Source organism: Oryctolagus cuniculus, chromosome Y (genome assembly GCF_051225735.1).
Source record: "Oryctolagus cuniculus isolate XC-2025 breed Fujian yellow rabbit chromosome Y, ASM5122573v1, whole genome shotgun sequence".
NCBI lineage: Eukaryota > Metazoa > Chordata > Mammalia > Lagomorpha > Leporidae > Oryctolagus > Oryctolagus cuniculus.
In genome coordinates this window covers 7,969,995-7,984,477 of record NC_142889.1, presented here as the reverse complement: position 1 = coordinate 7,984,477, position 14,483 = coordinate 7,969,995, and the positions used below count along the sequence as shown (strand labels likewise).

The 14,483-nt window shown below is 37.6% G+C and overlaps 1 pseudogene; it reads left to right on the top strand.

The window, feature by feature from the left end:
* LOC149119198 (coiled-coil domain-containing protein 126 pseudogene) overlaps positions 1 to 14,483 on the top strand; it is a 47,835-nt pseudogene that overhangs the window by 30,877 nt on the left and 2,475 nt on the right.

Genomic DNA, 14,483 nt, shown 5'->3' with positions numbered 1-14,483 from the left:
AATCTTGAAATGGGTAGCAGCCTCTGTCCAGAGAGTATTCTAAAAGTTGGAGTGATTTAATAATATTTTTATAGCAATCTCTAATTTCATAATTAAAGTCTTCTAATTATATTATAAAGAATAAAAGATATTTTATGATGAGATTATAAAAAACTAATATATTCATGATTTTTTATATTCATGAATGTTAACCAAAAACTTTAACTCCTTGAATGCCTGAGCTATAAGGAAAGCACATTTGGGTATTTTTGCTTTCATTCTGCTGGTTGAAGAGGAGGGCACTGAGAGATCAGGGAGACCAGGACTCTTGATGACTTTATCCAATGCTAGGGAAATGTTAATATTATAGAAGGGTGTAGTCATTTAAGAAATTTTGGCTATGTACTACAGGTACATTAGATAACTCATTTTATATAATGACCATTTAAAAAATTAAGAATATTTAAAATATGAATTGTGGGGGCAGAGCCAAGATGGCAGAATAGTGAGGGCGCGCACCGATAGTCCGGGAAAATTTAGTTTAATAAAAGGGGAGTTACGGTAGCCTCAGAAAAAGAACAGGAAAATATTCCAGAGGAAACTCTCCTGGATCGAGTGGCTGTGAATTGGACGACCTACTGGGAAAACAAGTTCGCCAACCGCCTGGAAGCCGAGCCACAGGAGCCGCGGGAGCCACAGGGTCTGCACGCCAGTGCAGGAAGGGGAGTGCATGTCACACAGACGCCAGCGGGGAGAGTGGGGACGTCCAGGGCTCTGAGTCCACACATCGGCGCTGGAAGGGGAGGTGAGCTCAATAACCCGAGACATTGGCGGGGTAACGGGGGTCAGAATCTACAGGGGAGCCGGAAAGTGCAGCAGACTCTCTACTGGCAAGAAGGAAAAAAAAAAAGGATGGGGGTTTCTCTCTCCGCCAACCTTGCAAAGGTTGCAAGGCTGCAAGGCTTGAATTTGCAAAGGACAAAGAGCAGGCCCCCTCTCTGGATTTACATAACAACAGGGGAGAGCTAAGGAACTGAGTCACTACAATTCAGTAGCCTAGGAAACCCAGCGGGAGTCCAGAGGAGAAACGGAGCCTACACAGACTCTTTGGGTAGAATCCAGAGACTGGAAACTAAATACCATCAATTCACAGCGGTGCCGTGTGGTATTACTTACCCCCTGAATAAATAAAATAAAATTAATTAATTAATTAGTTAATTAATTAATTAATAAAAAGGAGGGATTTACCATGCATAAGCTGAGCGTGTCACCTTTGCACACCCGTAACCCTGAAGAACCAAGTAGAGCTCTCAGGCCACACCCATCTCAAGCCTCCAAGGCTCCTCCAACAGCAGGCAGTCCACTTAACACGGACATAGTATAAAATAAAAAAAAATAAAATAAAATGAAAACGCACAGTGACAAAAGAAGAATTAACTATGCCAAGCAACAAACACAGAAATCGAGGGAACAAGATCAACGATGACACTATGATGCCTCCAAAAAAACAAAACACCCCAAACCAAGATTATGAAGATGATGAGATAGAAGAAATGCAAGATACGGATTTCAAAAAATTTATGATAAGAACATTTAGAAATTTTCAAAAGCAAATCCTTGAACTACAGAAATCCTTAATGGACAAGATTGAAAATCTCTCTCGTGAAAATGAAATTTTAAGGAAGAATCAAAATGAAACTCAGAAACTAGTAGAACAGGAAAGTGTGATAGTGAAGAGAAATCAAAATGAAATGAAGAGCTCAATAGATCAAATGACAAACACATTAGAAAGCCTTAAAAACAGAATGGGTGAAGCAGAAGAGAGAATATCGGACTTAGAAGATAGAGCACAGGAAAACATACAGTCAGACCAAAGAAAAGAAGAGGAAATTAGAAATCTAAAAAATATTGTTGGGAATCTACAGGATACTATTGAAAAAACCAACATTCGAGTTCTAGGAGTTCCTGAAGGCATGGAGAGAGAGAAAGGATTAGAAGGCCTTTTTAGTGAGATACTAGCAGAGAACTTTCCAGGTTTGGAGAAGGACAGAGACATCCTAGTACAGGAAGCTCATAGAACCCCCAATAAATATGACCAAAAGAGATCCTCACCACGACACGTGGTAATTAAACTTACCACAGTGAAACATAAAGAAAAGATCCTAAAATGTGCAAGAGAGAAACGTCAGATTACTCTCAGAGGATCTCCAATCAGACTCACAGCAGACTTCTCATCAGAAACCCTACAGGCTAGGAGGGAATGGCGAGACATAGCACAGGTGCTAAGAGAGAAAAATTGCCAGCCCAGAATATTATACCTGCCAAGCTCTCATTTGTGAATGAAGGTGAAATAAAGACCTTTCATAGCAAACAGAAATTGACTTTGTGGCCACTCATCCGGCCCTGCAAAAGATACTTAAAGATGTGCTACACTCAGAAACACAGAAACACGGCCATCAATATGAAAGAAGGGAAAGGAAGAACACCTACCAGTAAAAGAGCATGGGAAGCTCAAAGCATATACTAGAAAATATCTCCGGGAAAATGGCAGGGCAAAGTCGCTACGTATCAATAGTCACATTAAATATTAATGGTATGAATTATTCACCTAAAAGACACCGATTGGCTGATTGCCTCGAAGAACACAACCCAACTATTTGTTGCCTACAAGAAACACATCTCTCTAACAAAGAGGCATGCAGTCTGAAAGTGAAAGGTTGGAAAAAGATATTCCATGCCAACAAAAAAACAAAAAAAAGCAGGTGTAGCCATATTAATATCAGACAAAATAAACTTTAATACAAAAACTGTTAAGAGAGACAAAGAGGGACACTATATAATGATTAAGGGATCAATTCAACAGGAAGATGTAACTATTATAAATGTACATGCACCTAATTACAGGGCACCGGTCTATTTAAAAGATATGTTAAGGGACTTAAAGGGAGATTTAGATTCCAATACAATAGTACTGGAGGACTTCAATACTCCACTCTCAGAAATAGACAGATCATCCGGACAGAAGATCAACAAGGAAACAGCAGATTTAATCGACACTATTGCCCAAATGCATCTAACAGATATCTACAGAACTTTCAACCCTACATCTACAGACTTCACATTCTTCTCAGCAGTGCATGGAACCTTCTCTAGGATTGATCACATACTAGGCCATAAAGCAAGTTTCAGCAAATTTAAAAGAATTAGAATCATACCATGCAGCTTCTCAGACCACAGTGGAAAGAAGCTGGAAATTAGCAATTCAGGAAACCCCAGAAAGTATGCAAACACATGGAGACTGAACAACATGCTCCTGAATGAACACTGGGTCATTCAAGAAATCAAAAGAGAAATCAAAAACTTTCTGGAAGTCAATGAAGATAACAACACAACATATCAAAACTTATGGGATACAGCAAAAGCAGTATTGAGAGGCAAGTTTATAGCAATGGGTGCCTATATCAAGAAATTGGAAAGGTACCAAATAAATGAGCATTCAGCGCATCTCAAGGACCTAGAAAAACTGCAGCAAGCCAAACCCAAATCTAGTAGGAGAAGAGAAATAATTAAAACCAGAGAAGAAATCAACAGGATTGAATCAAAAAAAAAAAAAAATTACAAAAAATCAGCCAAGTGAGAAGCTGGTTTTTTGAAAAAGTAAACAAAATTGACACCCCATTGGCCATACTAACTAAAAAAAGAAGAGAAAAGACCAAAATCAATAAAATCAGAGAAGAAAAAGGAAACATAACAACAGACACCACAAAAATAAAAAGAATCATCAGAAATTAATACAAGGACCTGTATGCCAGCAAACAGAGAAACCTATCAGAAATGGATAGATTCCTGGACACATGCAACCTACCTAAATTGAACCAGCAAGACATCAAAAACCTAAAAAGACCCATAACTGAGACAGAAATTGAAACAGTAATAAAGGCCCTCCCAACAAAGAAAAGCCCAGGACCAGATGGATTCACTGCTGAATTCTACCAGACATTTAAAGAAGAATTAACTCCAATTCTTCTCAAACTATTCAGAAGAATCGAAGAAGAGGGAATCCTCCCAAATTCTTTCTATGAAGCCAGCATCACCTTAATCCCTAAGCCAGAGAAAGATGCAGCACTGAAAGAAAATTACAGACCAATATCCCTCATGAACTTAGACGCAAAAATCCTCCATAAAATTCTGGCCAATAGAATACAACAACACATCAGGAAAATCATCCAGACAGACCAAGTGGGATTCATCCCTGGTATGCAGGGATGGTTCAACATTCGCAAATCAATCAATGTGATTCACCACATTAACAGACTGCAAAAGAAAAACCATATGATTATCTCAATTGATGCAGAGAAAGCATTTGATAAAATTCAACACCCTTTCATGATGAAAACTCTAAGCAAATTGGGTATAGAAGGAACATTCCTCAATATAGTCAAAACAATTTATAAAAAACCCACAGCCAAGATCCTATTGAATGGGGAAAAGTTGGAAGCATTTCCACTGAGATCTGGCACCAGAAAGGGATGCCCACTCTCACCACTGCTATTTAACATAGTTCTGGAAGTTTTAGCCAGAGCCATCAGACAAGAAAAAGAAATCAAAGGAATACAAATTGAGAAGGAAGAAGTCAAACTATCCCTCTTTGCAGACGATATGATTCTGTACTTAGAGGATCCAAAAACTCTACTAAGAGACTATTGGAACTCATAGAGGAGTTTGGCAAAGTGTCAGGATATAAAATCAATGCACAAAAATCAACAACCTTTGTATATACAAGCAATGCCACGGCTGAGAAAGAACTGCTAAGATCAATCCCATTCACAATAGCTACAAAAACAATCAAATACCTTGAAATAAACTTAACCAAGGACGTTAAAGATCTCTACGATGAGAACTACAAAATCTTAAAGAAAGAAATAGAAGAGGATACCAAAAAATGGAAAAATCTTCCATGCTCATGGATTGGAAGAATCAACATCATCAAAATGTCCATTCTCCCAAAAGCAATTTATAGACTCAATGCAATCCCAATCAAGATACCAAAGACATTCTTCTCAGATCTAGAAAAAATGATGTTGAAATTCATATGGAGGCAAAAGAAACCTAGAATAGCTAAAGCAATCTTGTACAACAAAAACAAAACCGGAGGCATCTCAATACCAGATTTCCGGACATACTACAGGGCAGTTGTAATCAAAACAGCATGGTACTGGTACAGAAACAGATGGATAGACCAATGGAACAGAATTGAAACACCAGAAATCAACCCAAACATCTACAGCCAACTTATCTTTGAACAAGGATCTAAAACTAATTCCTGGAGCAAGGACAGTCTATTCAATAAATGGTGCTGGGAAAACTGGATTTCCATGTGCAGAAGCATGAACCAAGACCCTACCTTACACCTTACACAAAAATCCACTCAACATGGATTAAACACTTAAATCTATGACCTGACACCATCAAGTTACTAGAGAACATTGGAGAAACCCTTCAAGATATTGGCACAGACAAAGAGTTTCTGGAAAAGACCCGGGAGGCACAGGCAGTCAAAGCCAAAATCAACTATTGGGATTGCATCAAATTGAGAAGTTTCTGTACTGCAAAAGAAACAGTCAGGAGAGTGAAGAGACAACCGACAGAATGGGAAAAAGTATTTGCAAACTATGCAACAGATAAAGGGTTAATAACCAGAATCTACAAAGAGATCAAGAAACTCCACAAAAACAAAACCAACAACCCACTTAAGAGATGGGCCAAGGACCTCAATAGACATTTTTCAAAAGAGGAAATCCAAATGGCCAACAGGCACATGAAAAAATGTTCAAGATCACTAGCAATCAGGGAAATGCAACTCAAAACCACCATGAGGTTCCACCTCACCCCGGTTAGAATGGCTCACATACAGAAATCTACCAACAACAGATGCTTGCAAGGATGTGGGGAAAAAGGGACACTAACCCACTGTTGGTGGGAATGCAAACTGGTGAAGCCACTATGGAAGTCAGTCTGGAGATTCCTCAGAAACCTGAAGATAACCCTACCATTTGACCCAGCCAGCCCACTCCTTGGAATTTATCCAGAGGAATTTAAATTGGCAAACAAACAAGCGGTCTGCACCCTAATGTTTATTGCAGCACAATTCACAATAGCCAAGACCTGGAACCAACCTACATTCCCATCAACGGTAGACTGGATAAAGAAATTATGGGATATGTATTCTTTAGAATACTATACCACAGTAAGAAACAACGAAATCCAGTCATTTGCAACAAAATGGAGGAATCTGGAACACATCATGCTGAGTGAAATCAGCCAGTCCCAAAGGGACAAATACCATATGTTCTCCCTGATCGGTGACAACTGACTGAACACCAAAAAGGAAACCTGTTGAAGTGAAATGGACACTATGGGAAACGGTGACTTGATCAGCATAGCCCTGACTGTTAATGAACAACTTAATACATTATCCCTCTTAGTAGTTTTTTTTTTTTTTTTTTTATTTTGACAGGCAGAGTGGATAGTGAGAGAGAGAGACAGAGAGAAAGGTCTTCCTTTGCCGTTGGTTCACCCTCCAATGGCCGCCGCGGCCGGCGCGCTGCGGCCGGCGCACCGCGCTGATCCGATGGCAGGAGCCAGGATCCAGGTGCTTTTCCTTGTCTCCCATGGGGTGCAGGGCCCAAGCACCTGGGCCATCCTCCACTGCACTCCCTGGCCACAGCAGAGGGCTGGCCTGGAAGAGGGGCAACCGGGACAGAATCCGGCGCCCCAACCGGGACTAGAACCCGGTATGCCGGCGCCGCTAGGCGGAGGATTAGCCTATTGAGCCGCAGCGCCGGCCAGTAGTTTTTTTTTTTTTTGTCTGTTCTACTTAATATGACTGGTTTAATTCTGTAATTATCACACAGTTATTCTTAAGTGTTGAAAATTAACTGAAATGTGATCCCTGTTAAACATAAGAGTGGGAATAAGAGAGGGAAGAGATGTATAATTTGGGGCATGCTCGGGCTGACTTGCCCCAATTGGTAGAGTTGGAAACACACCAGGGGATTCCAATTCAATCCCATCAAGGTGGCATGTGCCAATGCCATCTCACTACTCCAAGTGATCAATTTCAGTTCACAATTGATCATAATGAAAGGACTAAGAGTCAAAGGGAGCACATAAACAAGTCTAGTATCTGCTAACACTAACCGATAGAATAAATAAAGGGGAGAGTGATCCAACATGGGAAGTGAGATACTCAGCAGACTCATAGAATGGCGGATGTCCTAAATAGCACTCTGGCCTCAGAATCAGCCCTAAAGGCACTCGGATCTGGCTGAAAAGCCCATGAGAGTATTTCAGGCATGGAAAGCCAAGACACTCTGGCAAAAAGATCTCTGCGAGTGAGATCCCAGTGGAAAGAACAGGTCTTCAAAGAAGGAGGTACCTTTCTCTGAAGGGAGGAGAGAACCTCCACTTTGACTATGACCTTGTCTAAACAAGATCAGAGTAAGAGAACTCAAGGGGCTTCCATAGCCTTGGAAACTTATGAGTGGAGCATAGGGAGATTACTGATGCCATAGACAGGAGTGTCAATTGGTAAAGTCAACAACAGGAGTTACTGTGCACTTACTCTTCATATAGGATCTCTGTCCTTAATGTGCTGTACTTTGAGATTTAATGCTATAACGAGTACTCAAACAGTATATTTCACTTTGTGTTTCTATGGGGGTGCAAACTGTTGAAATCTTTACTTAATGTACACTAAACTGATCTTCTGTAAAAAAAAAAAAAAAGAAAGAAAGAAAGAAAGAAATTATCAATTCCCAACTTGACTCTCACTGGGATTAAACATGACAATAGGTCTGATCTGATTTCATCATCATTTAAAAAATCATGTATCATTTTTCACTTCATGTTTCTGTGTGGGAGCAAACTGTTGAAATCTTTACTTAATGTATACTAAGCTGATCTTCTGTATATTAAGATAATTGAAAATGAATCTTGATGTGAATGGAAGGGGAGAGGGAGTGAGAAAGAGGAGGGTTGCCGGTGGGAGGGACGTTATGAGGGGGAAGCCATTGTAATCCATAAGTCGTACTTTGGACATTTATATTCATTAAATAAAAGTTAAAAAAAAATATATATATATATATAAAATTGTGAAGACTGACTATTTTAGGAAAATAACACAAGAAATCCTATTCCTGGATAATTATAGGACAGAGGACTTTATTTAAAATTACCTTGTAGCAAATCTAATTGCCATATGGTGTCCTATAATTTTACAGTATTTATTGTGTATAAAAACTACACATTGTAGCTGACTTCTAGATTAATAACTATATTGAATTTAGTTCTGGATATTGTATTGTACATTATAATATGCTATCAAATGTAGTAGCAATAATTATATTTTACTAAAATAGCTACAAGAAAATATTGATTCATGAAAAATGGTCTTCCGAACTGTCTTCTCTGTACTCAAACTTTATGTAAGAAATCAATTATGTAAAATTGCCAGATGAAGTTTGGAGTAATTGTTGAATATCTTACGAGATGTGGATTTTATTCATTTTCATTTTTATGGATCAAATTAAAGTTATTATTTGTATTCATAATAGAAATAAAGAATGTGAAGGCAGGAAATCTTCCAGAAAATATAGAGAAATCCAAGGTAAAGAAGGAATATTTATGGAAAACTGGAGGGCCTAGTCATTACTTATCAATAGTAACCTTAAATAGTAACCTAAACTCTCCAGTTAAAAGATACAGATTGGCTGAATGGATTAAAAAACAAGACCCAACTATTTTCTGCCTACAAAAAACACAACTTACCAACAAAGATACACATGAAAATGAAAGGATGGAAAAATATATGCTGTAGTGGCACAATTGGTAGCATGTGATACTTATAAGGAAAAAGATATTCTATATCAACAGAAAGAGCAAAAGGGCAGGTGTGGCCATCCTAGTATTAGTAAAGTAGACTTCAACTCAAAATCTGTTGAAAAAAGTACAGAAAGATACTATGTAATGATCAAGGAATCTATTCAACAGGAAGATGTGATTACATAAATGTACATGCACTCAACCACAGGGCACCTGGCTATTTGAAAGAAATATTATTGCATCTAAAGGGAGATATAGAATCCAATAAAATAGAAATGGGGAACTTCAAGACCCCACATTCATCAGTGGACAGATCAACTACACAGAACATCAACACAGAAACAACAGAGGTACTTGATACTATGGAGCAAATACCCCTGATATCTACAGAACTTTTCATCCCACAGTTGAAGAATACACATTCTTCTCATCAGTATATGAAACTCTCTAGGATCAACTATATGCTAGGGCATAAAGCCTGGGCAACTTCAAAAAAATTAAAACCATATCATGCATATTCTCTGACCACAATTATTTTAAGGTGGAATTGAACAGCTCACAAATCTCTAGATCACATGCAAACCTATGGAGATAAACAACCTGCTCATGAATTAATGGCAAGTAATAGGACGAGTCAAAGAGAAATCAAAAAATTTTTGGAAATGAATGAAAATGACTATACAACATTATCAAAACTTTTAGGATACAGCAAAAGCAGTGTTAAGAATGAAGTTTATAGCATATGGTGCCTATATCAAGAAATTGGAAAGTCAACAAATACATGAGCTATCAATGCATCTCAAGGACCTAGAAAATCAACAAACTAAACCCAAAATTAGTAGGAGGAAAGAAATAACTAAACTAAAAGAAGAAAATAATAAAATAAAATAAATATATGATGTGTTAGTGATTTTTAAAAAAGCACAGATTTTTTTAAATAATGGTACATCATTAGCCAACTAACCAAAAAAAAAAAAAAGAGAAGAGGAAGATGTTCCAAATCAATAAAATCAAAGATGAATTAGGAAGTGTTACAATAGAAACCACAGAAAGTAAAAGAATCATCAGCAATTATACAAACAATTGTATGCCAACAAATTGAGAAACCTGGAAGAACTGGATACATTCCTGGTGGATAGATTATGAGGGTAAATTCACAATAAATAAGATATTAAATCACACCAGATGTCTATCAACTGTTGAGTGGATAAAGATATTATGTCATATATATAGATATATAGATATATAGATACATAAATTATAATATTATAATTATATGTTATGGGAGTACTACTCAGCTGTAAAAAAAAAATTGAAATCTTGTCTTTTGCAACAAATGGCCACAACTAGAAACCATTAACCATAGTGAAATAAGCTAGTCTCAAAAAGCAGATAAAATGTTTTCCCTGATCTAAGTAAATGAGTACCTGAAGTGCTCTATTGGAGTGTAATAGATATTTTTAGAATTGATTAGGCTAATAGCCATAATCACCTCCATGTAGGAAGTGATTTTGTTTCTCTTCATACTATTTGTTTAACACTTTTACTTAGAGCAGGGTTAACTATGTGATCATTAAGTATACTGAAAATAAATTTTTATAAAAATTAAGAATGGGTATTCGAGAGTGAAAAAGAAGGGTGGGAGCACTGGAAGGTGAAAGGGTGGGGAGAAGTGTCACTATATTACTAAATCTGTTTATTTGAACTACATGAAACTTGCCTAACTTAAATAAAATTTTTAAAAATGGCATAATATGAGCAGTTATAATCAAAACAGCCTGGTGCTGGTGATGAAAAGAAAAAAAAAAAACAGACATGTAGACCAACCTAATGGAAAAGGAACTTAGCACACTTCCACAACCAACTTATCTTTGACAAATGAGCTAAAATCAATCCCTGGAGCTAGGATAATCTCTTCAACAAATGCTAATGAGAAAACTGGATCTCCATGTGCTCATATATAGAGGCATAAAAGTACATCCCTACCTTATACCATACACAATAATCCACTCAAAACTGCATCAAAGATCTCATTCTATACCTAGTACCATTCAATTATTTGAGAACATTGGGGAAAACCTGCAAGACATTGACATAGGCCAAGACTTTTAGAAACAATCTAGAAACACAATCAAAGCCAAAATTGACAAATGGGAATACATCAGGCTGAGAAGCTTCCGCACTCCAAGAGAAACACTCAGCACAGTGAAGAGCCAACCAACAGAATGGGAGAAAATATTTTCAAACTATGCAACTGATAAAGTCTTTGTCACTGAGAACCAATTTACTCTCAAAATCTAGGCTCACCAATGCAACTGTTTATTAAAGTTAATATCATTCCTGGGATTACCACCTATGTATGTGCAACCATTCACATCTATCTTCAGAACACAAAAGTAAAAGTTCAGAAACATAACACATCCACAGGTATAATACAATTCCAGGCATTTTCATGTGGTATAAAAAATAAAGAAATCCACAATCTGTAGAAGTTGGTGTAGCTTAAGATCATTCAGTGGTTATTGTTTCACATTCAGTGGCCTGCATAGTGGGAGCAGCAGACCAGTTTTCAGTGGCACAAACTTAGCACTCATAATCATATGTATTTGACAGTAGTGAACTTCTAAATAGGTAGAGAGGGCACCTGCACACATTCAACCAGTCTGCAACCTTGTGGTGCGCAGCAGTTGGGCCATCCATTTGCCCTGAAATTCTTACTTGGTCACAGCTGTTCCAGCAGTATCCTTTTTGTTTTTTGTTTGTTTGTTTCAATCTCTTCAGGATCTCTGAGAAGTACAGATCAAGCATGACCTTCCATGCACAGAACCTCCTAGGCCAGCACCCACTACATCAGAGCCACTAAGTGGGCTCCCTCATTGTTGTATGGCATAGTAATCCACAGAGGAGTCTGTTACGCAGAACAAGGGTAAGCAGCCTCTATGAGAGGCTGAGGGTCAGCCAGGGATCAGTAATTACAAGAAGCCATGGTTCCCAGAAGGCTGTCCGTACCTGGTTAGTGAAAGCGCCATGTGTGAAGTGGCCAGCAATAGGAGTAAATACAGTGGCAGAAGCAAACAGCACAGCCTCTGGCCAGTGTTTCTGGAGGATATCACATGGACATCAGCAGGGTTTTCAATGGCCACAATGGCATGAGCCGCCAACAGGAGTTTCTCTCAGGTCCTCTTCGGATTTATGATGCAGATGCCACCACTTTTCCTTTCGCAGATGTTCTGCTCCATTTGGAAGTCAAAGTGGGTGCCACCTACGTGGGTTCGTACTGCAAGGAACTGGAAGATATCCTTCCCTTCATTTGTAGGACATCAAGGGCTCCAGACATTGTAATAACTTCCCCTTAAGTTACAATGGGAATCAAGAGCAATACCACATGAACCCCTTGCCAGGTAGCATGGAAAATCCTGATAAAGTATTAATATCCAGAATCTGTAAAGAGCTCAAGAAACTAAGCAACAAAACAAAAAATGCAGCTAGTAATTGGGCAAAGGACTTGAATAAGCATTTTTCAAGGGAGGAAATTTAATGGCCAACAGACATATGAGAAAATGCTCAGGATCATTAGCCATCAGAGAAATTCAAGTTAAAAGCATAATGAAGTTTCACCTCACGACAGGTGGAATGGTTCTCATAAAGAAATTAACAAACCACAAATGCTGATCAGGATATGAGGGGAAAGGTACCTTAATCCACTCTGTGGGAATATAAACTAAACCTTATTGGATGACCCAGCCATTCCAACTCATGGGAATTTATCCCGGTGAAAAGAAATCAGCATATGAAAGAGTGATCGGTATTCCCATGTTTATTTCAGTTTAATTCACAATAGCTAAGATAAGGCATCAACCAATATGTCCCATTTGCTGAAGACATGTACAGTATATGTACAGTATGGAATCCTTACAGCAGTAAAAAAGGAAATGAAATCCTGACATTTGTAACAAATTAATGCAAATGGAAACTATTATACTTAAAGAAATAGCCGTTCCCAAAAAGACAAATACATAGGTTCTCTCTAATCTGTGGTAACTAAAAGTACCTAACAAAAATAATTAGGAGTGAAATTGACACTTTGATATGTGATGATTTTGAAGAGCTCTTGTCTCAACTGTTGAAGTCTTTAGTATACAGTTAATTTTAGGAATATAAAGTTAACTGAAAATAGATCTTGTGAAAACAAGGAGAATGTCAGAGAGAGATGAAAGAATGGTGGAAATGGAGGCATAAGAGAGGGTACAGTAGGAGGAATCACTGTTTTCTTGAATTGGCATACATGAAACGCATGAAGTTTGCATATCGTGAATAAAATCTAAAAATAAAATAAAAAAGGAAATAAAAGCAAAATAAAAAATATAGCTTATCCTGAAGGCCAAAATTATTTTTTAAAAAAATGAGAGGTCTATAGGCCCAGTGGAAATACATAATATATTACAGTATATACCCACTATATATATGTAGGATAATTCAATCTTGTATATGTGGAAAAATGGAATGAACCTAGGAAACCTGAAGCTAATCTGCAAAGCATTTGTATATCCTGCTATATGACCCACATATTAAAAGGCCTTTTTCTCCCCATGATTGTAGTTTGGAACCCTATGACAACAGTTGTCTTTCCTGGTTTAAAATGCAAAGAAAACAATACTTTGCCTTATGGGTATCTGGGACTTGAAGAGTGAGAAAAGAGATTGTAATGGTCTCAAGTAGTTTTGTTAAAAACAAGAAATTTCTGAGTATGTTGGAATGCATTCTCCATCTCCCTGAAGTGTTTTTGTTAAAAAGAAATTACCTAAAGTTTATTCTTTACCTCAGGATCATAGTATTTCCATACTTCTTGTTCCCAGAATAAAGGCATTATTCTATTACATTTAAAAACTGAGGTTGTATAGAGAAGGAAAGACAGTTGCTAAATGCCATCTATTGATTTCTGGGGTTTTACAGCACGTATTTTTTCTACCTTTCCTTCTTGGATATATCTATCATTACTGTGCATCAAACAAGAAAATACCTTAATCCATTTTATAAAAATATTACATGTTTTGTAAAATATAGTAGTATTATATTAGGAAAAATATATTTCCATTTTTATATTTGTTGAAATAAGAACTGTAAAGAAAAGCATTTGGTCTTGCATATCATATATATCTTTCTAAAAAAAAAGTATGTGAAAGAGAATCTAGTTAACCGTCCAAATGTCTGCAACAATCAGGTCTGGGCCAGGCCAAAGTCAGAGCCAGGATTCCAATCCTGTCCCTAATTGGGCCATCTTCTCCTGAAGTCTGATGCATATGAGCAGGAGGCTAGATTGGAAGTACAGTAGCTAACACATGAGCAAGCACTCCACTAAAGGATGCCAGTGTTGTAAGTAGAGACCTAACCCTCTGTGCCACAATACCAGCCCTCTCTTTGTGTGTCTTGATGAATCTTGTTTGAAGACTAATTCCTTATAGACACAAATGAGATTCAAAATTATGGATTCACAGCTTTTTGCCATGCAAATTACCAGTTAAGAGAAACATCACTGCTGTAGTTTTAGATGCTCAAGGTCTTTTGCTGCTTTCTGAAGAGTCAAAGAACAATAATATCTATTTATTATAAGATTATTTCCA